Source organism: Polypterus senegalus, chromosome 8 (assembly GCF_016835505.1).
Source record: "Polypterus senegalus isolate Bchr_013 chromosome 8, ASM1683550v1, whole genome shotgun sequence".
In the NCBI taxonomy this organism is placed as follows: domain Eukaryota; kingdom Metazoa; phylum Chordata; class Cladistia; order Polypteriformes; family Polypteridae; genus Polypterus; species Polypterus senegalus.
The window spans coordinates 61,568,321-61,593,224 of NC_053161.1; positions in this window are offsets into that span (position 1 = coordinate 61,568,321).

Consider the following 24,904-nt stretch of genomic DNA (forward strand, 5'->3'; position numbering starts at 1 on the left):
GCCCCTGCATCCCTGTGTCTCTAATTAAAATCTTTACTTTCACATTCTTGTACACAGTCATTCAAATACACCTTTTATCAGCATTTTCAACCGTCCATCTATCAGTTTGTTTACCCAGTACACAGTAACATGGAGCTTTACTTTGACCCTGACAGCAACCTTTTAGTGAAGAATGGGGTGAGTAAGGATTTCTCTGAAGAAAGTCTCATGAGTGCAGGGGGAAACGTGAAAATTCCATCTAGTAATTGAACCAAGCTCTGTGAGATTACAAAGCTAATAAGAACACCACCTTTGCCAAAAACACATTCACTATTGTGCTTTTAACAAAATTATCAAAATGACTTATTTTTACCTACCACTAGTAAATCTATCAAACTGTACAGTGATGTGAATAAGTAAGTACACCCTCTTTCAACCCAGTTATTTTGCATATCACAGGACATAGCTAGCTATCTTCTAGCCCTTAGCAAGTCCTAAAATAAGACAAATCTGACTTGACGTAACTAACAATACTTATTAGATTTCACTTTGTCATTATTTATTCAACAGAAAACCAAACAATAAGAACTTCATGTCATCTGTCAAGGACAGTGGTGGAAGGATAATGATTTTGGATTGATTTGCATATGGATGGCTCACAATCATTTGGTTTACCATGAACTTCTAGAATCCAGAATTAAATCCCATTCAGATTTCATGACAGAGCTGTGCGTCGATAAATGCTAGCAACCATCAATTGAATGAAGGAGTGTTGACATAGAAAGGTTTGCCAAAACTGTGATACATGAGACTGCTGAACTCATACAAAAATGATTACCTCATGTTACTGCTGTCAAGGGTGGTTCTGTTGCTACTGATTCAAGCAGTATAATTACTTTTTCACAAATGGCTTCTGCACATTTTGTTGTATAAATAATTACAGTAAAGTAAAGCATGATTATTGTTGTTTGTCGCCTAATGTGTCAAGGTTAGGTCTCTAGATTTAAAAATTAAAATATTCCTCTGCCCCACAGCAGTGCAGAATATTCTCATATCTCTCTATCTGTCTTTAAGTCTCTAAGTGTAGATTTCCTCTTTCCCTGTCTTTTCATTTTGACAAGAAGTGGCCTTTAAAGCACTTGCCAAGAGTGCTTTAATATTATGCTTCAAATTGCATTATAAGTTGTGTAAGATCAGGCTACTTTTTCTTTGAATACACAGTGGCCAGTTAAAGTCCTGGCCTCTAAAACAGCTGCTCTTTATTTACAGTGAGCTGAGACCATTTTACTTTGTACCATCAAAATATGAGCTAAATTAATAGTAATGGGATGCTGACACGCAAACCTGAAGCAATTTATATGGCTTCTCTCCGTTTCATCAGGGCCTCACTCCCTTTCTGGAAGGCTACTTGAGGGCAGGGCAAGCTTGACATTTGCTATCATAGCTGTGTTTAGTATAAACATATATGTTCTTGGTTGGGTTTACAAGGTGGTCCTTGAAAAAACTTTGAATTTTTTCAGAATCGCAACAAAGCCTCGGTCAGGCTTTAAAAAGAGCTCTTGCGTAAAATGGAGAAGAAAGTGCAGATGGAGAGCACTTGACTATGAGACAGAAGAACTTAGGAGTTGGCAGTTTGCTGCTGAAATCCTTTGGAAATGTCCAAAAAGGTGAAGAGTAAGTGGTATCTGTTGGTGTGAGCAGAAGATGTGGAAGAAGAGAGAGACACATTTGGCTGCTGAATAACCAACATTTGAGGGCCATCTAAAGCCAATTTTGTCTGAGTGCTCCTCCATTTTCCACCAACAAAGTCATTATAATATATAGATATAACTTTAAGGCAGACCAGAGAAGTGACATCATCTCTGGGACCGGAACCGTAAGTGATGTTGCTACCCCTGCAACCGGATGTGACGTCATCTCTGGGCCTAGAACTGGAAATGACATCATTGAGGCCAGAACTAGAAGTGACATCATCGGGGCCAGGCAGAATTTCCTGTAACTGATCTGCAGAAGAATGAGAGAAAGAGTTAGTGCACTCCGCCACCCCCTGGTTGGGCATGGAATTACTCCCATTCAGGGCCTTTAGCTGCCTCCCATGCACATGTATATATATATATATATATATATATATATATATATATATATATATATATATATATATATATATATAAATGTATATATGGAAGATGCAAAGCTGTTGTTTGTTTCTGTTGACAACTACTTATCAAGCGTTGGCACTATAATTTGATGCCCTTTGTATTATGAAATTTCCTGGATGAAGCTGTATAAGCCAACCAATATATATACAGTATATATAAACATATATTTACACTTGTCCCCTGATGCAGCTTCTGTCTTATTACGAAACTCTTTTATACAGTGTTCTAATGCAAAAGAAACACAGATTCTCAGATTATCTCAGATTATCAAATGTGGGATCAGCTGCCACCGTACTATGTAAAGCACTCAATGCATGTTGATACGAGTCTTTAAAGTCAGTTACTCACATGTTGTTCTGCTCTCTCTTGGCCCTGTACAGACTATGTCTGACCAAGTCCTGCTGTGTCATTCTCACAGAAGGTGAATCCCCTTGAAGGAAGACACCTATGGATTCATTTTCTTCTCAAGAAAAGGAGCTGGTGAAATGGAGACATATATTCATATACATTGTCTCACACCCGCAATTAGGAGGCAGCCAAAGGGCCTGATAGAACTCAAAAACATACCTTAGCAGAGTTTAAGACAGTATATTAAGGGTTTTCTCTTTTCCTCACTAGGAAAAAGGAAGAACAAAAACATGATGCTCCTTGAATTCTATGCACGAAAATGCCACATGAAGAACTTCTGTGTTTTCATCTATCCATTCCTGATGACTTCACTACCGATCACCTTCCGATGATATCAACTTCCATCACCTTCTGCTCACGTCACCCCCTTCCTTCCGCCTATTTCACTGCACAACAAAGTTTTTGCTTCTTGACCGCTGTTGGGTGTTTCTTACAGATTTTTGGGTGCTGATCACGAATATCAAATCAAAATGTACCCATCATGTACCATTCCAGAGAAATCATCAGTTTTGTCATGATTCGTTCTTATATTTGTATCAAAACATTTTCACTCCCGTAAGTCACTTATCAACAATGGTTTGTCCATGGCCATGTCCAGGCATGGAATCAGGCCAGGTTGGAAGCTGTTCTTTGGAAGTTGACATCCTGGGCATGCCTGGGCAGGTCTGAACAAGCTTGACCCTGTCTCAGCATGCTATAAAGGTGGCTTGCATACACCGATCCTGCTCATTTGGTTTACATAAATATTCAGTGTATATGTGTAGTATCAGTATAGTAAAGTATAGTATCTGTAGCAATATAACAGTAAGTAAGCTTGATGCTATAGACATTTTGGTGTCGGGTGATGTCAATGTCGTAACATCCACGATACATTCAGCTATATCCGTGGCGAATATACACTTGCGCCTCAGAGACGCTGGATGACTGCACTTGTGAAGAAAGCTTATCAACTGTATTTCAGATGCAAAATTGGTGATCAAGACAAGGAATGGGCGCCTCACATTTACTGTGCAACATGTGCTGTCAGTCTGAGAGCCTGGCTCAGATACACTCGAAAGACAATGCCGTTTGCTGTTCTGATGATATCGCGAGGACAGAAAGACCATGTGATGGACTGTTACTTCTGTTTGACTAATGTGTCTGGTTTCTCTGCCAAAAACAAGAAGTCAATTAATATTTTAATCTACCTTCAGCAATGAGACCCATGCCACATGACAACAGTCTTCCAATTCCAATTCTGAAACCACCAGAGGATTGGATTGCAATGCAGTGTACTGACAGTAACATTGACCCAGATTTTGAACCATGCTCATCAGGCAATCCGCATCTGATAACACAGTCTGAATTGAACGATTTGGGACTATGAAAAGCAAAAGCCGAGCTGCTGGGTCCGAGATTGCAGAAAAGGTGTTTGCTGTCACCAGGTACGAAAATTTCTGTGTTTCGAGGCTCACATCATGATTTAACCAAATTTTTTACACAAGTCGACAGTCTCTGTTTCTATTGTGACGTTGAAGGATTGTTCTCGGCCTTGAGTTGTGATCACAACCTGGAAGAGTGGCGTCTCTTCATTGATTCGTCGATGTTAAGCCTGAAAGCTGTTCTGCTACACAATGGCAACGTTAATCCTTCAGTACCTGTTGGCTATGCAGCACACATGAAAGAAACGTATGAGGATATGCAACTGTTGCTGAAGCACATCCAGTATAGCAGGCACAACTGGAAAATCTGTGGAGATCTTAAAGTCATTGCTCTGTTACAAGGACTGCAACTCGGCTATACAAAGTATTGTTGTTTCATCTGTGAATGGGACAGCCGTGCCAAAGAGTCGCACTATTCTCGACAGAACTGGCCACTCTGTAAAAAGTTAGTTCCAGGACAGAAAAATGTGGCACATAAATCGCTTGTCAACCCGGCAAAGATATTTTTGCCTCATCGTCACATAAAACTGTGATTCATGAAGAATTTTGTGAAAGCACTGGACAAGGAAGGCGAAGGTTTTTGTCATTTAAGACAGATGTTCCCAAGAATAACTGATGCCAAGATCAAAGAGGGCATTTTTGTTGGCCCCCAGATCAGACATGTTATGAATGACAAGCGGTTTGAAGATCTGTTAGTTGGGCAGAAAAAATAGCCTGTAAAGCCTTTAAAGATGTTGTTGACAATTTTCTAGGCAATTACAGAGCCCCAAACTACATTCAGCTGGTAGACAAACTTCTAAAGCATACAAGACAATGAAGTGCAACATATCACTTAAGATTCATTTCCTCTACGAACACTTGGACATCTTCCCCGCAAATCTCGGTGCTGTCAGTGACAAACACGGTGAAAGGTTTCACCAGGACATTGCTACGATGGAGAAACGATACCAGGGCAACTGGAATCCATCAATGTTTGCTGACTACTGTTGGACACTGCAATGTTATGCACCAGACATTGAATACAAAAGAAAATCAAGAGCAAAACAGTTTTAATTCTGTTGAATTTAATAGCTTATGCGAAACATAAACGTGACTAAATACATTATTGTCAGTAAACATATAAATGTCTATTGCTCAGAGTTCCTACATGATGCAGTAAAACCTGTCATAATCAGCAAAAATTTTTCAGGAAGCAAGACTTTTAAAAAAAATTGTTGTGCAGTGCTTTGGGTCCAGATTACATAAATTGCTCCATTTGTCCTTGCTTGCTTGTCAGCTGTTTACATGAATTTGAACATGGTATCAGTGCATACTGATTTGTTTACTGCACTACGACAGTATATGGGGAAAGCTCCCCAACCCTTAATCTGTCTCTCTTGCATGTATTTCTTCACAACATGTATATACATACAAGTGTAAACCATTTATAGGAGGCATGCCGGCTAATATTATTGCCTCATGACTCAGTAATAGCCCCTCTCCCTGTGTCTTCCCAGGTATTTTAATTTCTTGTGCAGTACCAGACGTGTTAATTAGGAAGTCTAAAGTGCCTTAATATGGATGTGATGGTCATTTCCTGTCAGCTGTTAAACCTTTCAGCTGTTTCTAATGGCACGTGTAATGTAAAATACATTTTTATAACATTGATAGATGAATACTATATTTTAAATGTTTATTTAATTCTGACTCATCAGATGTACAGCATATACTGTATGTTCAGTGCCATTGCCAATTAGAAAGGTTAAATAATAGCAAAAGATTTATTTGCATTTTATCTTTCCATACATATCTTTATTTATCCATGTGTTATAATGTTAACAAACATACATGAAACAAGGGGGAAATCTGAATAAATCACACTGATTTGACAAACTGCAAACGGGATGATAATTCGTTGCTTGTTTGAAAGCGAGCTAATATTATTTACTGCTCAATCAACAACTGTAGTATATCTTTTGTGATATTTACTAATGCACGTTAAACAGGTCATTATAGTTTTTCTTGATTTTCTTCTTCTGTGTCTAGTTTAACTGATGATGGATTTGACTAGACAGAACTCATTAAATTCAAGTCAGTTTTCATGTGTGTTTTTTTTCCCGCTGATTATACTGTAAGGTCTTAAGGCCAATCACCATGAACACGTTTGCTTTTGTATTTAAGTCTGCCAGAGACAAAACTACTGAAACAAAGCTGGTATGAGACAAAATTAGAAATAAAAGACTAAAGCAATTAATGTTTGTAACTCTGAACTAACACCACTCTTCATTTCAATGTTCATTGTTACGTGACAAGGTTCTGTTTGCATTCTCTGCAGTTGATAATCGGTGAGGCTGAATAGGCTAAACAGACAAACTTAAATTTACAAAGTTATGATTGTTTTGCCTCACTTTGTGACCCTGCATTAATCATCTACTCTGTCTTTCTTTATTTGCATTGATATTGTATGAATATTTTCTTTGTAAGATTGTGTCCTTCTGTAACAGAAACATGTGTTTTTTAAAACAACAGTTAACAGATTCACTTATATTCCTTTTCTTTAATTAATAATCATCTTTACACTATAAAGTACATGCTCATTCACTCCCACACATTCCACCCATTTTTCCCATTTGAGAGTTATGCCCAAAGTTGTGGATATTAAATAAAAACCATATGCAAGTGCTGTTCCAGCTTTGGATGCAACACATCTTTGGCTAGGTTTCTCTGACTTTGGTTCTGGCTTACATATTGAGTTGAGTTGCACGATTGTTAGTCTTTCTGGTTTTTGACCCCTGCTTAGTTTAATGGTTCTCACACTCAACTCCTGATCCTTTCTCTCAACCCTAGATGTCTTTCATTTCATTGTCATGTCTGGGAGCACAATCTACAAGCATTAGAGATGTAACTCTAAAATAGCCATACTGAATATTATCCAAGAACTTCCAATGTCTTCATATTCTGTCTACAAACATCACAAATCAGGTAGGATAAAAGGAGATGCATCAAAGAGATGAATTTTGGAGTCCTGCTCCAACTTTAAATGGTTTTCAGTCAACAAAAAATGAGAAGACATTGTACACAGTAGTATCACTAGTACTATGTGTCCTTGTAGAACCTTCCCCTAAATGCATTGAGGTTCAGTTTTAGCCTGAAGTATCTGTGTAGCTATCGTGAGGCTTCATCATTTTTAGACCAAATGGTGGAAGTCGGGTGCAGTGCCCGACAAATGACAAACATGATTGGAAAAAGTGTATACTTAATATAAATATTTAAGATGAATTAGTACAGTTTATACTAATTTAAAGCTATTGAAAAAATGATCACCATTGACTAGATCCCAGTGTAATCAGTTCAGGGGTGTCTTTGTTCATTTATGCTTCTGACTTTATAGTGCTGAATACAAAATAACACTGGGGTTTTCAAAGTTGTACATCTCATTTGTACACTTAAATAAATAAAAAAAAAAATATTTTATATGTCGATTATTTTTGAACATGCTGTTACAGTGGAACCTCGGTTTGCAAGCATAATTCATTCCGGAAACGTGCTTGCAGTCCAAAGCACTCGTTTATCAGTGAATTTCCCCATAAGAAATAATGGAAACACACATTATTCGTTCCACAACCCAAAACTATTCATATAAAAATGATTAATATAAAATATAAAGTTAACTTAGAGAGAGAGAGAGAGACGCGCAGAGCGAGCGAGATAAGGAGATAGGGATAGAGATAGAGATAGAGAAAGAGAGAGACACGCACGAGCGAGAGAGATAAGGAGAGAGAGAGAGACGCGCGCTGCGAGCGAGAGAGATAAGGAGAAAGAGAGAAAGACGCGCGCGCAAGAGAGAACCATCTGCTCAGTTGTGATCACATAACACTCAGCAGACAAAGTGTATCCATACTGCTCGTATTGCAAGACATCGCTCGTTTATCAAGTCAAAATTTATTAAAAAATTTTGCTCATCTTGCAAAACACTCGTAAATTAAGTTACTCGCAAACCGAGGTTCCACTGTATTTTTCAATGTTAAATTCATATTTATAATTTTTTCATGTTACCATTTTGTGTTTAGAAATGATCACAGCCATGTTGTTGGCAGTGACATTTGGGTGTTAACACTTCCAAAATTGAGTTCCATGAGTCACGCATGCACTTCTGAGGTTCAACCTTCAAGCTCATTAAAGTTAAGCAGTACCACTTCTGGACAAGAGGGGGTGCTGTCACTGATGATATAATTTCCCTTTTCTCCCTGTGCCCTGAGAAACCACACACAGAATGAAACTGACTCCGACCCTTCCGATCTATCACCACTATAAAACTGAGATGCTCCCAGCATGGCTCATCTCATTCTGGAGAGAGCTGACTGCTTAAGGAAGCTCCTGTACAGATACTGACAGATCCTTGAGAGAGCATAAAAGCATACATTTGATTTCAGTCTGTAACAGTCGGTGCAATTTATGATCCTTGTAAAGGTTAGCTTTTTTTTTAATTCACTTTTCATTCTCTCAGTCGCGTTCAGAATCAATCCATACAACCCCATCTGACACGGCTGTTTTCACTAAAGACGCGCTATAGCTCTGCAGTGTACCACGGTGCATACTAACTGCCAGTCCCCGCATGTTGCTGTTTGCTGGATATTTTTACATGTATTGTCTCTTTCTTTCAGGTGTGTAATAGAAACCACAGCATAGAAAGAAGTGTGTACATTGCTTCATAAATTGCACCGGCTGTTACAGACTGAAATCAAATGTATGCTTTTATTCTAAAACCGTAAGACTAAGAGCAGTTTACTTCTCAAAACGGAGGGTCGCAGGATCAAACTCGTGACCTCTTGATTCCCAAGCGGGAGCTGAGTCTATTGAACCACAGAGGCAGTTACAATAAACGGGTGTCAATGTCGCATCTTAAGGCGGCTTTTTGTTTCTGCAGTTATATTTTTGAATAAAAGCGCAATTGTGTTATTCTTGTGAAAATGTTTCTTTGCTATTTGGACTTCAGGCTTCATTCACTATATAGTTTATGCCTACATTTTGTCATCTACTACTAGAATATAAAAAACGTTTCTGTTTTAACAATGTGTTGACACAGATTACTGTAGAAATGGAACAGACATGAAATGCGTGTGTTCCAAATAACGATCTATTATTTTCACTCTAAAACTCCACTTCACTCCCAGATACTCAATCAAGGCATGAGCTGAGAGAAGTTCGTGCACTTTCTAAATTGGTGGGGGGATGGAATAGCCGGCTGCTCCAAGCTTCTCTTTATCAGCACATTTAGAAGACAAAGGACGCTGGCGGAGAGGTGTGAAGGGATTTAAGAAACCATTTAAGGTGGGACGGAATTACGAGTTTTTTCGTAGGCTCTGGTAATTCTAGTGTTAAACCATCATGAATTTGTTTTGCTGTATAAACTACATCCAATCAAAGACAGAACATTTTAGAACAAGTACTTTCTGAGATATCTGCCCAGAATGCCAAGACCTGACCTACAGTATGTACAACGATAACTTCCAAAATAATAATCCATCCATCCATCCATTATCTAACCTGCTATATCCTAACTACAGGGTCACAGGGGTCTGCTGGAGTCAATCCCAGCCAACACAAGGCTCAAGGCAGAAAACAAACCCCAGGCAGGCCACCAGCCCACCGCAGGGTGCACACACACACACACACACACACACACACACACACACACACCAATCACACACTAGAGACAATTAGTTAGAACTGCCAATGCACCTAACCTGCATGTCTTTGGACTGTGGGAGGAAACAAAATAATAATCTATCTTCTTCAAACAACTTCTGATGTTTTTGCCTTCATGCCTATTGCTTTTAATCCAGTTTGGTCCAGTACTTATCCCCATATCCTTCGACAACAGTTTGACTTATGTCAGATGATAGTGGCAGTAGAAAGTGTTTAATTTAGCTGCAATTTTTGTATTATGCTTCATTTAGTCATGGGACAATGCATATTGATTTGCAAAATTTCTGCATAAATAGTTTTACAGATACATAATTTATTTAAGTACACATGTACACATACACACACACATGGCCATGTGCTCACACACTCAAAAATATATAAGTGAAGATAACTGACAACTCATTTGTCCTACCAGAACACATACTGGAAGGTGAAGAGAAAGAAATGAACACACACACACATACCTAGTTCTATAAAGGTTGACGTACACAGAGACATTCAGACACCCCTAAATCAATGTATCTATGTGGCTTGTTTACTTTACTTTATCCAATGTGTTTATTTTCAAATAAAATATTATTTAAGTTGTTCATTTGATTCAATTTCCTGCTTTTTTTACTCTACGTTTATTTGTGTAAATAGTAAATATTATACAAGTCAATGTACTTGATTCTATATTATTGTGTTGTTCTCAGTTTCATTGCACCCTTGAGTAATTTCCTGCGATACCACTGAAGGATACATCATGTGGAAGTACTGTATGGAGCATTCCATTACATTTTAGTAGTTTGTGTATTGCGCTTTAGTATCTTTTAATTTGTGTTCTTTTTGTCTTTTGAACTTTTGCACAGTTTTTGACTTTGTTTACTTTTCATCTCCTGGTCCTTGCAGCTTTCTCAGGTCTGCCCCCATTTCCACTGAGGGTGAGCCTTTCCTGATATAGTGAGTGGACCTTCACACATCCATTGTAGTTTTAGATTGGATCTCCTCCCCTGTTCTTTAACTGCAGGACATACTTTAACCTTTTTTAGAATAGATATTTTATGGCCCATAATGTATACAGTACTGTATACTAGAGAAAAGTGCACTGAGGAACTCAGTTTATTTGACACTAAAAGTACTTGAAATATTAGATCATTTTTGACAATGCATACTTAATAGAGAATTTAGGTCACAAGATACTATATGTTTGGGGTAGTCGTTTACTACATGGATCTGACCTCTTTGTGTCAGTTACATTTGGTTTTGAGGGCAGTCACACTGAGGGTTTAATTTTAAATAAAAGGATGGCTAGAGCATTGTTGCCATGGAAACTAGAGGAACGCTACCACAGCAACTGATTCTCAAACAGTGGAGGTCTCTGGTCTCATTAGAGAAAACCAAAAGGAACCTTCCTAGTGGCATTAGCTGTGGAAATAACAGAATTAATCCAAAATATAAGTAACAATAAGAAATACATTATGTTCAAATTATTTAACACTGCAGGGGATGGTGATGGATGGGGTTAGCTCTGCAGCCTTATATAGGTCCAGAAAAGTGGGTTTCAATCCCAGCCAGGGCACCATCTGTGTGGTGCTTGTACATTTTCCCCGTGTGTGTGTGGGAGTTTTCTCTGTGGAATCTGGTTTTCCTCCCACATCCCAAAGACTTGTTTAAATAGGTTAATTGGCAACTCCTTATTGGGCCTGTATGAGTGAATGTGAATGTGTGTAAATATACCTTACAATGGACCGACTTGATCTCTAGAACTTGAACTCAGTGCCAGTAAGACAAGCTGAATTACAGAAAGCAGGTGTAGATAATGGATGAATTATTTCCTTGACTCTTGGATAGACCACCTCTCCTGTAACTGTCTTTGAAAATGAGGTATAACACATGTCACACATATCTACTAATGACCTTGCCTATGCTTGGCTAATAAGCATCATTAAAAATAACTCTTTATCCAGTTAAACCTAAGAGCAGTACAGGCACATCCTTATTTCACTGTTTCGGTGGCATAATGAGCAGAATACCCTCCCTGTGTTAGAAGATTCTGACCACTTGACCTCCCCACTTGACTTTCCATGAGAAGAAAATGCAATGTATTATAACATTAAAAAGAATTATCCTTAAACAAGTAGTTACTTCAGTATCAGGAAAAATGCCCAACAACTGCAATGCTATCATTATTACACCCTTGACTTTTATATGTAAAATATGTACGGTATTTCTAGAACAGTGTGACATACTGTAAGAACCTGTGAAGTAAGCTTTGCAAAAGAAGAACTTTTCCTTGAATCTTCCTTCCTATCTTCTATCTCTTTGTCTCTTCTAAACATCTGCTTCTCTATATGCCTGCCAGTAAAATGTCATCATACTTACGTTTTAACTTGCACATTTCTACCAAAGAGCAGCATTTGAAATGTCACCCTCTGGTTAAGTTTCAGGCTATTCTCTGAGTCACTCCAAAGCTTTCTAAACTACACCACTGAGCCCTCTTTTATTGTTAGAAGGAAAATGCCTATAAGCTGTTTGCCCTCCCCACAAGAGCAGAAAGCCACCAGTCTCTTACTTGGCTGAACTAGTCTTTACCATTGTACAATTACAGTACTTTGCAGGTTTGTCTTGTTCTGTCAAAAGACACATTTAAAAAGTAAGAGCTTACTAATCTTCTTTGATCATCTTCTAACACTCTAAGAGAACTTTGCAGTGCTGCTTGATTATTCCTGTATGTAGGCCCTCCAACCTGCAGTGAAAAACCTGGGGGTTGGTGGCAGAATTGGCACTCCAGCCACCATAAAAAACCTCACACTGTTCCACTCCATCTGAACTAGTGTGGTGCTAAATTGTCACCCATTGCATGGCTGCACTTAGGTCCTAATCTGGGACCCTGAGTTGGTTTGTCATGTGGTGGGTGCTTCAATGTAGTGCATGCTCCTAACCTATCTCTCTCTCCTTGGTTATTCCTTGGCAGGATGTAATATCTTCTGTCTGACCTAAATACTTGGTAGAAGAGATGAAAGACTAAAAGAGACAAACCTTTTCAGTTTAAAACGAGATAAAAAAGTGACATTATCGAAGTGTTTAAAATTATCAAAGCAATTAGTAGAGTAGTGCCAGACTATTTCTTTAAAATGAGTTCAACCAGGACATGGTGGAACAGTTAGAAACTTCATTAGGGCAAATTTTGCACAAATTTTGAAAAGTTTTCTTCATGCAAGTTGACTGTAGATACATAGAATAATCTACCAATTAGTGTAGATGGCGGTTGGACTTTGGGGGCATTCAAAACTAAACTTGATGTTATTTTGGAGGAATTAAGTGGATAGGATTGGTGAGATATGTTGGTTCTAATTTGATAGTTTGAAGACTTTCTGTTAGTCCATTCTGCACAAAGATTACTGGCCCTTGTCATATACTCACATTGTCATGAACAAGCATTTCCAAAGTTCCATTCTTCACTATCTTCAATCTCTTTCTTAGTTGCCAATTATGTTTTCTCTATCAAAAATGAAGAGAAAGATTTCTTTCTGAGGATGAGACACAAAGCTCTGAAAGTGCCAATTTTTTTTTTTTTTTAAAGACAGCAGTCTTCTTCCCTTCTGGCCCAAAGAGCATGTAAAAGAAGACACCCTAGCTTACTTAGGAACAGGTTCTCATTTCTGCTAACAGGGTGCACTGACATTATACAAGTTCTCCAAACATATTCAAAGTATGCACAAAATCAAAATGAAGGAAAATGTTACAAACATCATTATCAGAAGCTCATAAGTAGCAAACTCATCCCACACCAAGTTCAAGCCTAGTTTCCTGATCCTTAAAGCTCATTAATAACCATACTATGCAAAACACTCTGGAATCTCATTTTACATTTCAACTCTGTATATGTATATATATATATATATTGGATTTTCCTGCATAACATAATCATAGATCTTTAAAATGTGAGACACCAAGATAAAACATGTGCATCATGGAATTGATTTGATCAGAGCAACAGGCTGAAACAAAACATTTACTGAAAAGTAAAATTTCAAAGAAATATCCACAATCTTAAATAATCAGCATGTCATACACTCTCAGTGAACTCTGGAAAACAAAACCACAGGCAATGTAAACAAAACAGCTCACTTGAGGTGGCGGCAATGATAAAACGTCATACAATTTTATCATTCTAGTAGATTTTTAAGTAGTGTTTTCTCCATGTCATAAAAACCCCACAAGAAGTAGGAACAATATAAAAAGATGTAGTGAAAATTAAAAATGAATGCAAATAATAACAAAAACTCTTTATGTTGCTTATTTTTTCATTGCTTTGTGTCCTGTTCTAGACACTAGGTTAATGAAAGTTATTGTGAAACATGTTAAAAATCACCTTCATACATTCTCTTTATTTCCATCTGCTTCAAATCACAAGGTCAACTTTACTGTTGTTATCATCATGTCTGCCAAAACTATTTTGCTTTAATATTAATGAATCATGGTCTAACCAAAGCCACTGAGACATGATGTTTGCCATTCACACCATGGCATCACAGATGACTTGTAACATGTAACTACTTATGGTGAATAAAAGCAGCTTTGTTCTTGCTAGGTGCCCTTATTGAAATATGAATGCAATCATTTGCTCCAATTATATTAGAAGAACCAGACACTGCTACCTTTTTATGAAAACAAAAACATGTTATGTTTTATGTACAGTATGTGCACCTATACCATGCAAAAACTGGATGTAGTGCCTCGCCAGTCACTGAAAGGCTTCCAGCACAGCAAGCACATTGAGCAGTTCTTTGAGCAGTGATGGATATTGGCTAGTGAAATACTATGCAGTAGTTGTCGGTGTGCTTTGTCCCTTGGCCTATTGCCCACTCTGGAGTGATTCAATTGGTGTTTCTAATGGCTGCCTGTGAAAAGAGCTTACAATCCACAACTGGTGAATCAATGTAGGGTGCACGACTTTACACTGGTGAAGACTAAACTTTGTGCAGTTTATACTAACAATAAAGGAGCAGCATGCTTTTTAAGACCCATGCTACTTTATATCTGATACACCAGAGTTTCTCAACCGTTAAGTATTTGCGACCCGAGTTTTCATAACAGTTTTAACCGTGCCCCCTAACGTTTTTTTGAAACCCTAATAAAATGTATCCCTATATTTTTTACTGCTGATACACCGCTACAAATTTTATTATACCTACTTAACTTTTAGCGACATTTATGTAACTCTATATTTAATTTTCTAGTATAAGAATGTAGTTTAAATTAATTTGTTTTGGTTTCATTAGATGTATTTTTCATATTTTCGATTCTTGTTTTCTTTTGTTTACATCTTCGCACCCCCTTTTTTGTTACTTCGGCATACTCCACAGGTTGAGAACTGCCGTGGTACCCCATTTTTAATGTTTTGTCCATAGTGCTGCATGTCTCAATTTCATCGAGTTATCGAAATTTTTATGCTTTGCTGCTCATCAGCCCATTTCCATTTCCAGATATGTTTTTTGTTGGACAAAAACTAATGATAAGTAATCACTGATGTTATGTGTACCTTTCAGGATCCCCACCCTCTACCTGAAATGGGACTTTGAGTGGTCATGCTAATATCTATGAATGTGCAAATCTCAGTAAATTCCTCAGATAGTTTAATTTTTGCGTCAAAGAGACTTCCACTTCCAACACTTAAAGTGAAATTAAGGAGATTGTGGGTAAAGGTACTGAAGTCAGGAGACATTCAGGATATGTCAGGAAAAAATCATTCTAGACCAAGAGTTAAGAAATCCAACCCTGATCCTGAAGAATAATGTAAGATAGTTGTTGGCCTTCATTTGGTTCTGGGCAGTGCCAATGTGTAAAGTTTAAATTGAGTACATTCACAGAAGCAGGTTTTAGGTTTGCAGAGTAAGCCCTGCTTCTTAAGGGGAGGATTTCAAGGATACATTGGGATGAGAATTTGAAAGAAACACAGTGGTTATCCATCTTCCTTTTCACCCTAAGTTAAGAATAACACCCAGAAGAAGAGCAGTGACTCTAACTCTGGTCTTTACCATTCTGTGCATCATTTGTAAGAACAATGACTGTGAGGTGAGATTTCTCAATGTTTTGGGACATATTGTTGCTTTTATTTGAACCCCTGCCATCTTCTAGGTAATAAATAGGGGTTACCTGCTGAAGCACAAATCCATTGACAATATATCTGTTCTCTTTATATTTATTTACTGAGGTTAGTTTTAAGTCAAGACAGCATATGGGTTATCTTCACTATGTGCGAATTTTGGATGATAAACAATGAACATAAGTTATTTTTGACAAACAGTACTTCAGCAGCTCTGTATTTGCAGTATGCATGTATTGTTATTGATCCAAAGGCAATAATCCAAAAATCTTGTAATGTTTTCTCTTTATAAAAGAAGGGTGGGGGATTTCCAAAAATCTGAAATAGTTTATTGTGAATAGTCAATGAATTAGCATTAAAATAGGACTTTGAGGCTGTGAGAAAACAGATCCATCACACTTTAAGCAATCAGACATCTTGCCAAGTAACAATTGATTGTAAAATGTTTCAGGAAATGTTTCATCTTGCCTGAATCAAAATATATAAAATGTGAATAAACATAAAAATTGAGTACTGAAATAATTAAAGATTATATTTTATTCATATTTATAACACAAGTGCTGAAAAAAGTGTGGATTTAATGAAATATAATCAAGGTGCAACAGCACTGCTGTGTATAAAAAATTATGAACTTTAAGAGCTCAAAGCTGGAGCTGTGGACTAAACTTAAAAATTATTAAAGTTTTTTTTTCAAAGTCCTGAATACATTTGGCTTTTAGCTATTTTTGCATCAGTGTTAAAATTTTAAAATCTTGAAACGAAATTTGTAATTAGTGCAAGTTGTACACACAATTTCATCAGAATTGCTGCATTCTTTTTCACATAATTAATCTACTCTATATATATATATAAAATCTTAAGCCTAAAATTGCAACAATTTTGTGCAATGATTTAATATGACGTTTTATGTCACGCTTTATATCGGACTTACTTTAAAACCTACATATATATGTTTGGTATCATTTTTTTCAGAATTTATCGAACTTTAATGTGATGTTGTTAGATTTTCAGATTCTTATTCCTTTTTAAATTATAAACTAAAAAATATCAAGAACTTACGTCCCACAAGATGAGACTTTGTGCCAAAAGATTTAACCACGCCCGGCGCCAGAAATAAAAGACAAAGAGTAGGACAACTGCTGTACAGGCTTTTAAATGTTCAAAGCGGCGCATGTGCTTCCCATTGTATCACCGTTTAAAAGAGGGTTTCGGAGGAGTGACTGCGTCTTCTTAGGATGCGTTCAGCCCCCCTCTTTACAACGTGAGCGGCAGAGACGTGAAGTGATTGGCGCATAGCGCAGGCCGGGGAGGTTGACGAGCGAAGCAAGCAGATGGATAATTTAAAAATTAAAATTGTAATATTTTTACTACCAAGGCACAGAAATATTTCCAAAAATGCTGAAAACATGATATATGGATATCAAAAAATGTTTTCTGTTGAAAACATGAAGTTGTTTTTTTTTCTGAAAACAATGCTTCTTCCATTTAGCAAATACAGATAATATACAAGTTTAGATGATGGTGTGTTTTACCTTACTTCAAAATGTTTTACTAAGATATACATTATAAAAATATTTTTGATGATTTCTTTTTCATCCAAAGTTGCACAAAATCTGGTGGCATTATCAGACTATATTAAGCATAAATGCTGTGTTCAAAAATGGTTGAATCCACAAGTGATCATTTAGTTGGCATGTATTAAATGAAGTATTGTTGGTACATAAATGGTTATTTTTTCATATCTATTAAATTATCTGTATTCACTAGAGAGCTGAACATGGGAATCAAAACAGGAAGACGATGACAGCTGAAGATCACATCACTGTGACCTTGAAATTTTTGTGCTGCCACTTCAGCTCACAATTTATTCTTCAGTCGTGAAAATAACTGAGAGAGTTTGACAGGAGGTGACCTGTCATGTTTCTTCAAATAGATGGTCAGAGCAACATTTTACCTGTATGGTTTTGGCAATGAGGATAATGGCTGCAGGAAAACTCTCATGCCTGTCTCAAAAGCTTGCAGATGGCTCAAAAATAGGTCATCAGGTAATGCTATAGGACAATACATATGCCCAGATCAGATCAGAGATGTGTTTTCTTACATAGTCCATAAGGTGAGACTTGTGCTCTTGGCTGTCTTCCTGTTCTTTCTCAGTCAAGAACAACAACAGCAAGAAGAGAAATGACCCCTCCACTTCTGGTTTGGACTCTTTATATGGTGTCTAGCGATTGTGCACCACCACCATGTGCATCAGAACAGATGTTGGATTGAGCAGCCAGAGCTATCATTAACTGTTGTCAAGACATTTTTAGCAATGAGATGTGTGTGTTCTTTGGAAACTGAATACCTCTGGATTCTCATATAAACATAATGCTCAGAATGGTTCAATCCAGATACTACTGCCAGAACAGCAGGTGTCAGAATATGGAGTGCAATAATGTAAAACAGCAGATTACCCTTGACGAACAGTAAGAGGAGTCAGACCACACATCACAATATATAATCCTATTATCCATTTTGTTACTTTACTGTATTATCATACCATTACCCTCAAACTACCCCACTTTATTATGTTGGTCTTCTCATTCACTTTAGGATTAACACACTGTCATAAATATGAGACAGAGTCATATAAAGGTTTGGGGCAGCCACCTGTATAATCTGGTATCCTGGCTGCAAAAGTAATGTTTTAGCAAATACAGCACTGATGTGCACAAAACTGAGTCCAAAACAGAACTGAGGAACTAGGGAAAAGGTGCAGGTTTTTAAAGGGGAAGACAGGAAATGAGATCATATGGATCAGGCTCATGGTCTTCAGCTGTTGGTTCAAGTCCGGGCGTGACATCACAGGGGCCGGGGCCGCCAAGGTCTTCTTTCATAGGCTCGGTCCTGGAAGTGACGTCAAAAGAGCCAGGTGGGATCTCCCGTGAATGGTCTACAGGAAAGGGAGAAAAAGAGTCAGTGCACTCTGCCACATCCCGGCATGCTTCGGAACTGCCTTCACTCAAGCCCTTTAGCTGCCTCCCATGTGCACGTGTTTGACAACACACATACATATATATATATACTCATACACACAAACACTAACCATGTAAGTGCTGTATGAATGTTGCATACACAGCCCGTCACTCCCTAGCACTTTAAGAGACTTACTTATCATTGGCCTTTATCAACGTACAATGTCTTAGATATACCTCAGACCTAAATATTCTTTGGTCTGCAAGAATATATTTAACCATACAAAGGCTCAACATCCTTGGCTATAGGCCATTTGTTAACCAATGATGTCTTACTTTCCATACTGTCCCTAGTTTCGGATGAAGCTCCCATCCCAGCCTGATATACCTTGTAGATTGGAATATATGGCAACTTCTGATTGCCCTAAGTGCTCTTAATATTTACTTTATTATTTCAGTCACTCTACGTATAAAGACAAAGTACAATATAGAAATTTAAAAGGAATGTGGTATTTATTAAAGAACAATAATATCAGTAGAAGAAGGTATAAAATATATAGATAAGCAAAGTCTGGATATATATACTGCGGTGGGCTGGCACCCTGCCCGGGGTTTGTGTTCTGCCTTATGCCCTGTGTTGGCTGGGATTGGCTCTGTGACCCTGTAGTTAGGGTTGGATAATGGATGGATGGATGGATATATAGTCTTTTTAAAAAGCTTATGAAGAATTTCATGGATTGGAAGTTTGTTCTTTGAGAGGCTTTTTGACTTGGAAAACTGTGTTATTCATGAGATGATTTAGCTGAGATCAGATAAAACAGTCACACGTCTCTTGGTCTTCTTTTCTGACGTCACCTTCGGCCTCTCCTGATTTCACTGTTTTTGGTGCCTTGGACAATCCATATTTACTTTAGAATTCCAAGTGGGCTTCAGGAAATATGATATTATACACATTTAACTGGCTGGCTGTCACTATGATGGTTGTCTTCGCTCAAACTCCTGGATCTTTTTAGTACCTCTGCACTCCTTCTTTTCCCAAGGTGGAAACCAATTTGGCAATTCCTAGACCTATGGCATTCATCTGTTCGCAGGTTATAAAGTAATCAATATGGCCAATGCATCACAGCCATATCCTGGGCTTCTGATTTATAGTGATTGATTACTGGTGAAACTCTGGAAAAGGAGATGCTTTTAATGTCCTAGTACAATTCAGGAAAAGAAGATGTTTTGATGTTCCTTGCCCTGCAAGTGCCCTGCTTTTCAGTTCATCTTGTCTGTTTAAGTAAAATAATGAAAATATAGGCATCTATTATGTAAAAAGTCACAGATCTGGCACACTTCACCAATTACTAGCGTTTAACAGTATGTCTAGTGCAATTCCTTTCTTTGACCAGCCATGCTCCTGACCTTGTTTCCAGTAAAGAATTCTGGGACTTTAACCATTGTCCACTCAAAACTTCCCACTCTGATGCTGCTACTGGAGAGCAGTTAAACAGAGCTGCGTGGGATGATCCTCAATACAGTATCTAAAACTATTTACTTTAATACAATGAGGAATACTGCCTTGCACAATAAATGCATTTTTATTTGCTATGGTGCATTTTTATATGTTATCAGTTCCCTGTGATAGTTTTAATGTGGATAATTTTTTGAGCATAACTTTTTTGTCATTATATTTCACTTCAATGGAACACAGCCTTATGACAAAGTGTCAGCTGTTACATAAAGCTTCATTGACAAATCAGACCTTTTGAATATAGATAGTCACCATCCATCAGTCTTCTAAACCTAAAAGTGAGGATTTTTACTGATATGTAAGTTATCATCATTAAAATACATTTCACAGTTCTAGAAGCAATAATAATTTTCCTGCTAGACAGTGAATGCACATGTCACAAACATCAATTTAAAAGCACTCACGTGTTCTACTAAATAGCACCCCTTCATTTTACTTGCTTTGAATGATATTTGCACGTAAAAGAAAGAGAGAGACCACTAAATTCTTCAGATTACGGCTCTGAAAGGCCAGGCCAGCTCTTATATTGCTGCCACTTGGCAAAGAAAAGACAACATAAATCAGGCAGTGTAGTTTTTACTGCTTCTTCAAGTGGTACGAGTTTCATAAACACAACTTTTAAAAAGCAAGCAGCAGGTGGAAGCAGCTGGGCTGGAAACACAAGGGACTGGCTCTAAAGATGGCACTAGGTTAAAGTTCAAAACAAAAGGATATTATCGTGGAAGTTTGCCTTAATATAGCTGCTTTATAGTGCCCCACATGTATAGTCTTATCTGCACTTGGACAGCTGCTTTAAGCAAAGAGATGTAATAGCTTAGTATAAGCAGACCAAACAGTTAAGCTACATCTGTGCCATTCACCAAAGCAGGAGCTTGCTCACTGCACTGCTACTATTGGAAAACATCTTTCCCTCAGCCATTAATCCCTGTAGTAATATGGCAATCACCAACACCAGCTCTTATCACTATGCCTTGAATTTATCCTGTGTTCATTATTTTGGTTTGCCTATGTTTCAGTTACCATTAACTCTTTTATTTGTAGGAGTGTTAACTATCCATTTTATAGTGCCCCACTTGTACAGCCTTAATTGCACATGGACAGCTGCCTCAGGCAAATAGACTTACTAGCTGGGCACAAGCAGACCAAATGATTGTCTTCAGACATGAGCTACACTTGTGCCAATCACCAAAGCAGGTGCCTGCTCATCACGCTGCTTTGTATTGAAGACGTCTCTTCTCAGCTGGCAATCATCCACACCAGGTGCTCTTAACAATATATCTTGAACCAATCAAACAATATAAAATGAATATTACTATGAAGCAAAATTAATAAAAAACACAGTTAAACTGATAGTAGCAAATGTAGGAATTGAAAACAGACTTTAAGGTTAAGAAATGTATTTGAAAAAAGATTCTTATGGAAAATACTTATGCATAAAATTAAAATGTTGGAAGACAAGCCTTTTAAAGTCTGGGTGCAGAGATGCTTCAGATTGGTGTTCAGTCTGCAGAAGTCCTTGTCAATTTCTCTGAGCTCATTTCCTTCTCTGCTTTCCTTGCTTTTCTCTTTCCTGCTCTGCTGCCTTCTTCCCCTTTTTTCTGCCCAGCATGCTTCCAAAGGCTTGAATTAGCAATGAATACACGAGTAATCAATCAGTGTTTGTCTTTCTGAGGCTGTTTGTCCATTCTGATCCTAGTTACCCCAGATCTAATAAATTAACAATCTGTTTAAGATTCTAAAAGAATGATCTAAACGAAACAAGTTTTCAAGGCAGTACACAAATTAAAATCAATCTATAGCAGTTATTTTAAAACTATACACAAGAGTGTATTTAACATGGAAGTAAAGAGTCCAGAGTTAAAAAGAAGTTCAAGAATATTCCACTCAGATAAAGTTTAAAGGTGCAGGTTTTCTAATTGCAGACCATTTACTCAGATGTCCTTATTGCTGGCAGGTTAATCGGTGTTAACTCAAAGAGTCCACATTCTAAAATCTTTTTTTCAATCCATTTTCTTATTTTAAATATTGACTAAAGTACACTTCAGTTTTTTGATTTTTGAAAATTAAAAGTCTTATTTTTATATCAATGCAAAAGGCATGGGGTCTCAAAGATGTACCCTTCTTATGGTAAATTACTTTGCAATTCTCTTGTACAAAGTAATAATTAACTTCATGAGCACTGTAGTTATCCATCCATTATCCAACCCGCTATATCCTAACTTCAGGGTCACGGGGGTCTGCTGGAGCCAAGCCCAGCCAGCACAGGGCACAAGGCAGGAAACAAACCCTGGCCACCGCAGGGCACACACACACACACCCACACACCAAGCACACACACTAGGGACAACTTAGGATCGCCAATTCACCTAACCTGCATGTCTTGGTACTGTAAGAGGAAACCGGAGCACACCCACGCAGACACGGGGAGAACATGCAAACTCCACGCAGGAAGGACCCGGGAAGTGAATTGTTCACCACCACCCCCATTCAAGAGGAAGCCACCCTACAATGCTACCCCCCGCTGCACCGTTCACCCTCAATGGCCTCCGTTCAGCCACTGCTTGCAGCATTACCAGCTGCCCACCAAGAATGAAAGTTGACAGCCACGTGTGGTGTGTGGGCACTGGGACACCAGTCAGGAACAGTAGCTGCGGCGGTGTAGTGGGTGGGCAGCGAACCGCCCCATCAAGCCTTCGTCCTGCACATGAGCAATAGCTGTTTCCCCGGTGACTATGGACCACTTGTCACTGCTTGCTGCCGGGAGCCACCCAAGGCACACTACACTGCGCGAGCAGCAAAATTGCCCCCCTCCAGTCTCCGTCCAGTCATCGCTTGCAGCGCCCCCAGGCAGAAAATGACAGAGCTGCAGTTACTAAGCTGCAGCCCCGTTTGTAAGTTGTAGGTCAGATGTCCGTAAACTGGGGACTACCTGTATATATATACTGTATACAGGGTGGTCCAGATCTAATTATGCAGATCCAGTTTGTCTGGATGACTTTGATTTATTCTGGGACGATTCCAGTTCTGCGCAAAGACGATTTTTCATCTCATCATTTTGCACATTTCTCGATGGTCCGGGATTTTTTGGGTAATTTTCTATGTAATAAACTTAATAAGTTATAGCGTAACCACCCTATAGTAAGACTATATATGTAAAAATCAGGACAATTTAGAATATGGAGCAGTTTTTATGTGAGGTACTTTTGAATGGCAATATTTTTAAATATTTAAGGAAACTTCACACAATAATAAATATGTACAATTATTGATTTTCTAATAAAAGGCAAAGCCCTCACTGACTGACTGACTGACTCACTCACTCACTCACTTACTCACTGACTCATCACTAATTCTCCAACTTCCCGTGTAGGTAGAAGGCTGAAATTTGGCAGGCTAATTCCTTGCAGCTTACTTACAAAAGTTAATCAGGTTTCATTTCGAAATTCTACACGTAATGGTCATAACAGTCGACAACGTCCGCCATGTTGAACTTTCTTATTTATGGCCCCATCTTCATGAAATTTGGTAGGCGGCTTCCCTGCGCTATCTGAAACCGATGTACGTACTTATTTCGATGGTATGCCACCACTGTCGGCCGCCATATTGAACTTTCCAACGTCACTAATTTTCCAACTTCTCGTGTAGGTAGAAGGCTGACCCCATCTTCACGAAATTTGGTAGGCGGCCTCCCTGCGCTAACCAAAATCGATATACGTACTTATTTTGGTGGTATGACGCCACTGTCAGCCGCCATATTGAATTTTCCAAACGTCACTAATTCTCCAACTTTCCGTGTAGGTAGAAGGCTGAAATTTGGTACTTATTTCGGTGGTATGATGCCACTGTCGGCCACCATATTGAACTTTTCAACAGTCTTTGTTACTTATGGGCCCATCTTCAAGAAATTTGATACGCGGGTTCCCAACGTTAACTGAATCCTACTTACTTACATATATACGTCCATAGCCTGCAGCTTGGTCACCGTGTGAGGCGGCGTTGGGTCCCCCATCCCAACGCCTCCCACGTTGTTTGCTGCCTGCCTATATAAGGCCGTCCGTCGCTCCAGTCTCTACATTCCCTTCCTTGCTTCACCACGGGATTCACGTCTCCCTGCTGATAACTACAGCCTTTTTATTTAATCCACGGCTTCTCCGCTGTTTTATTGTTCATTTATTCCGATTATAGTTATTGTGTAGGTATTTTAGACTTACTTTACATTGTTCAGGTACCCATTTCCTTTATCATTCCAACCGTACCCACATTAACATGTCTATCGAGGTAATCACCATCGATCAAATACTGTCACTTACCGAGTGGTTTCCATGCCCGGAGATGGCACCTACCTTTTCCATTCTCTTTTTTACATATTGCACGGCCATATCAGGCTCACTCTTGATATCCGGAGGAACATTGTGTCTTATGTATTGAATGACTGGGACAGGTTCAAGGTGTGAACTAATCACGGTACAGGAGATAATTATACTACACAGGAGCACTATAAGAATGAATTGCTTAACTCTTTTAAGGCTAATGTCAACTTTTGTCAACAGCAGGGCTCGAGGTTGGATGTTGACTTTAGTTAACATCCAGGGGTAGAGGGTAATAATCAGCTGTAGACGTCGACAAAACTCGCCATCACGTTACGGTAGACCACCTTTGCTAGGAGGACTGTTAGATTCATTGAC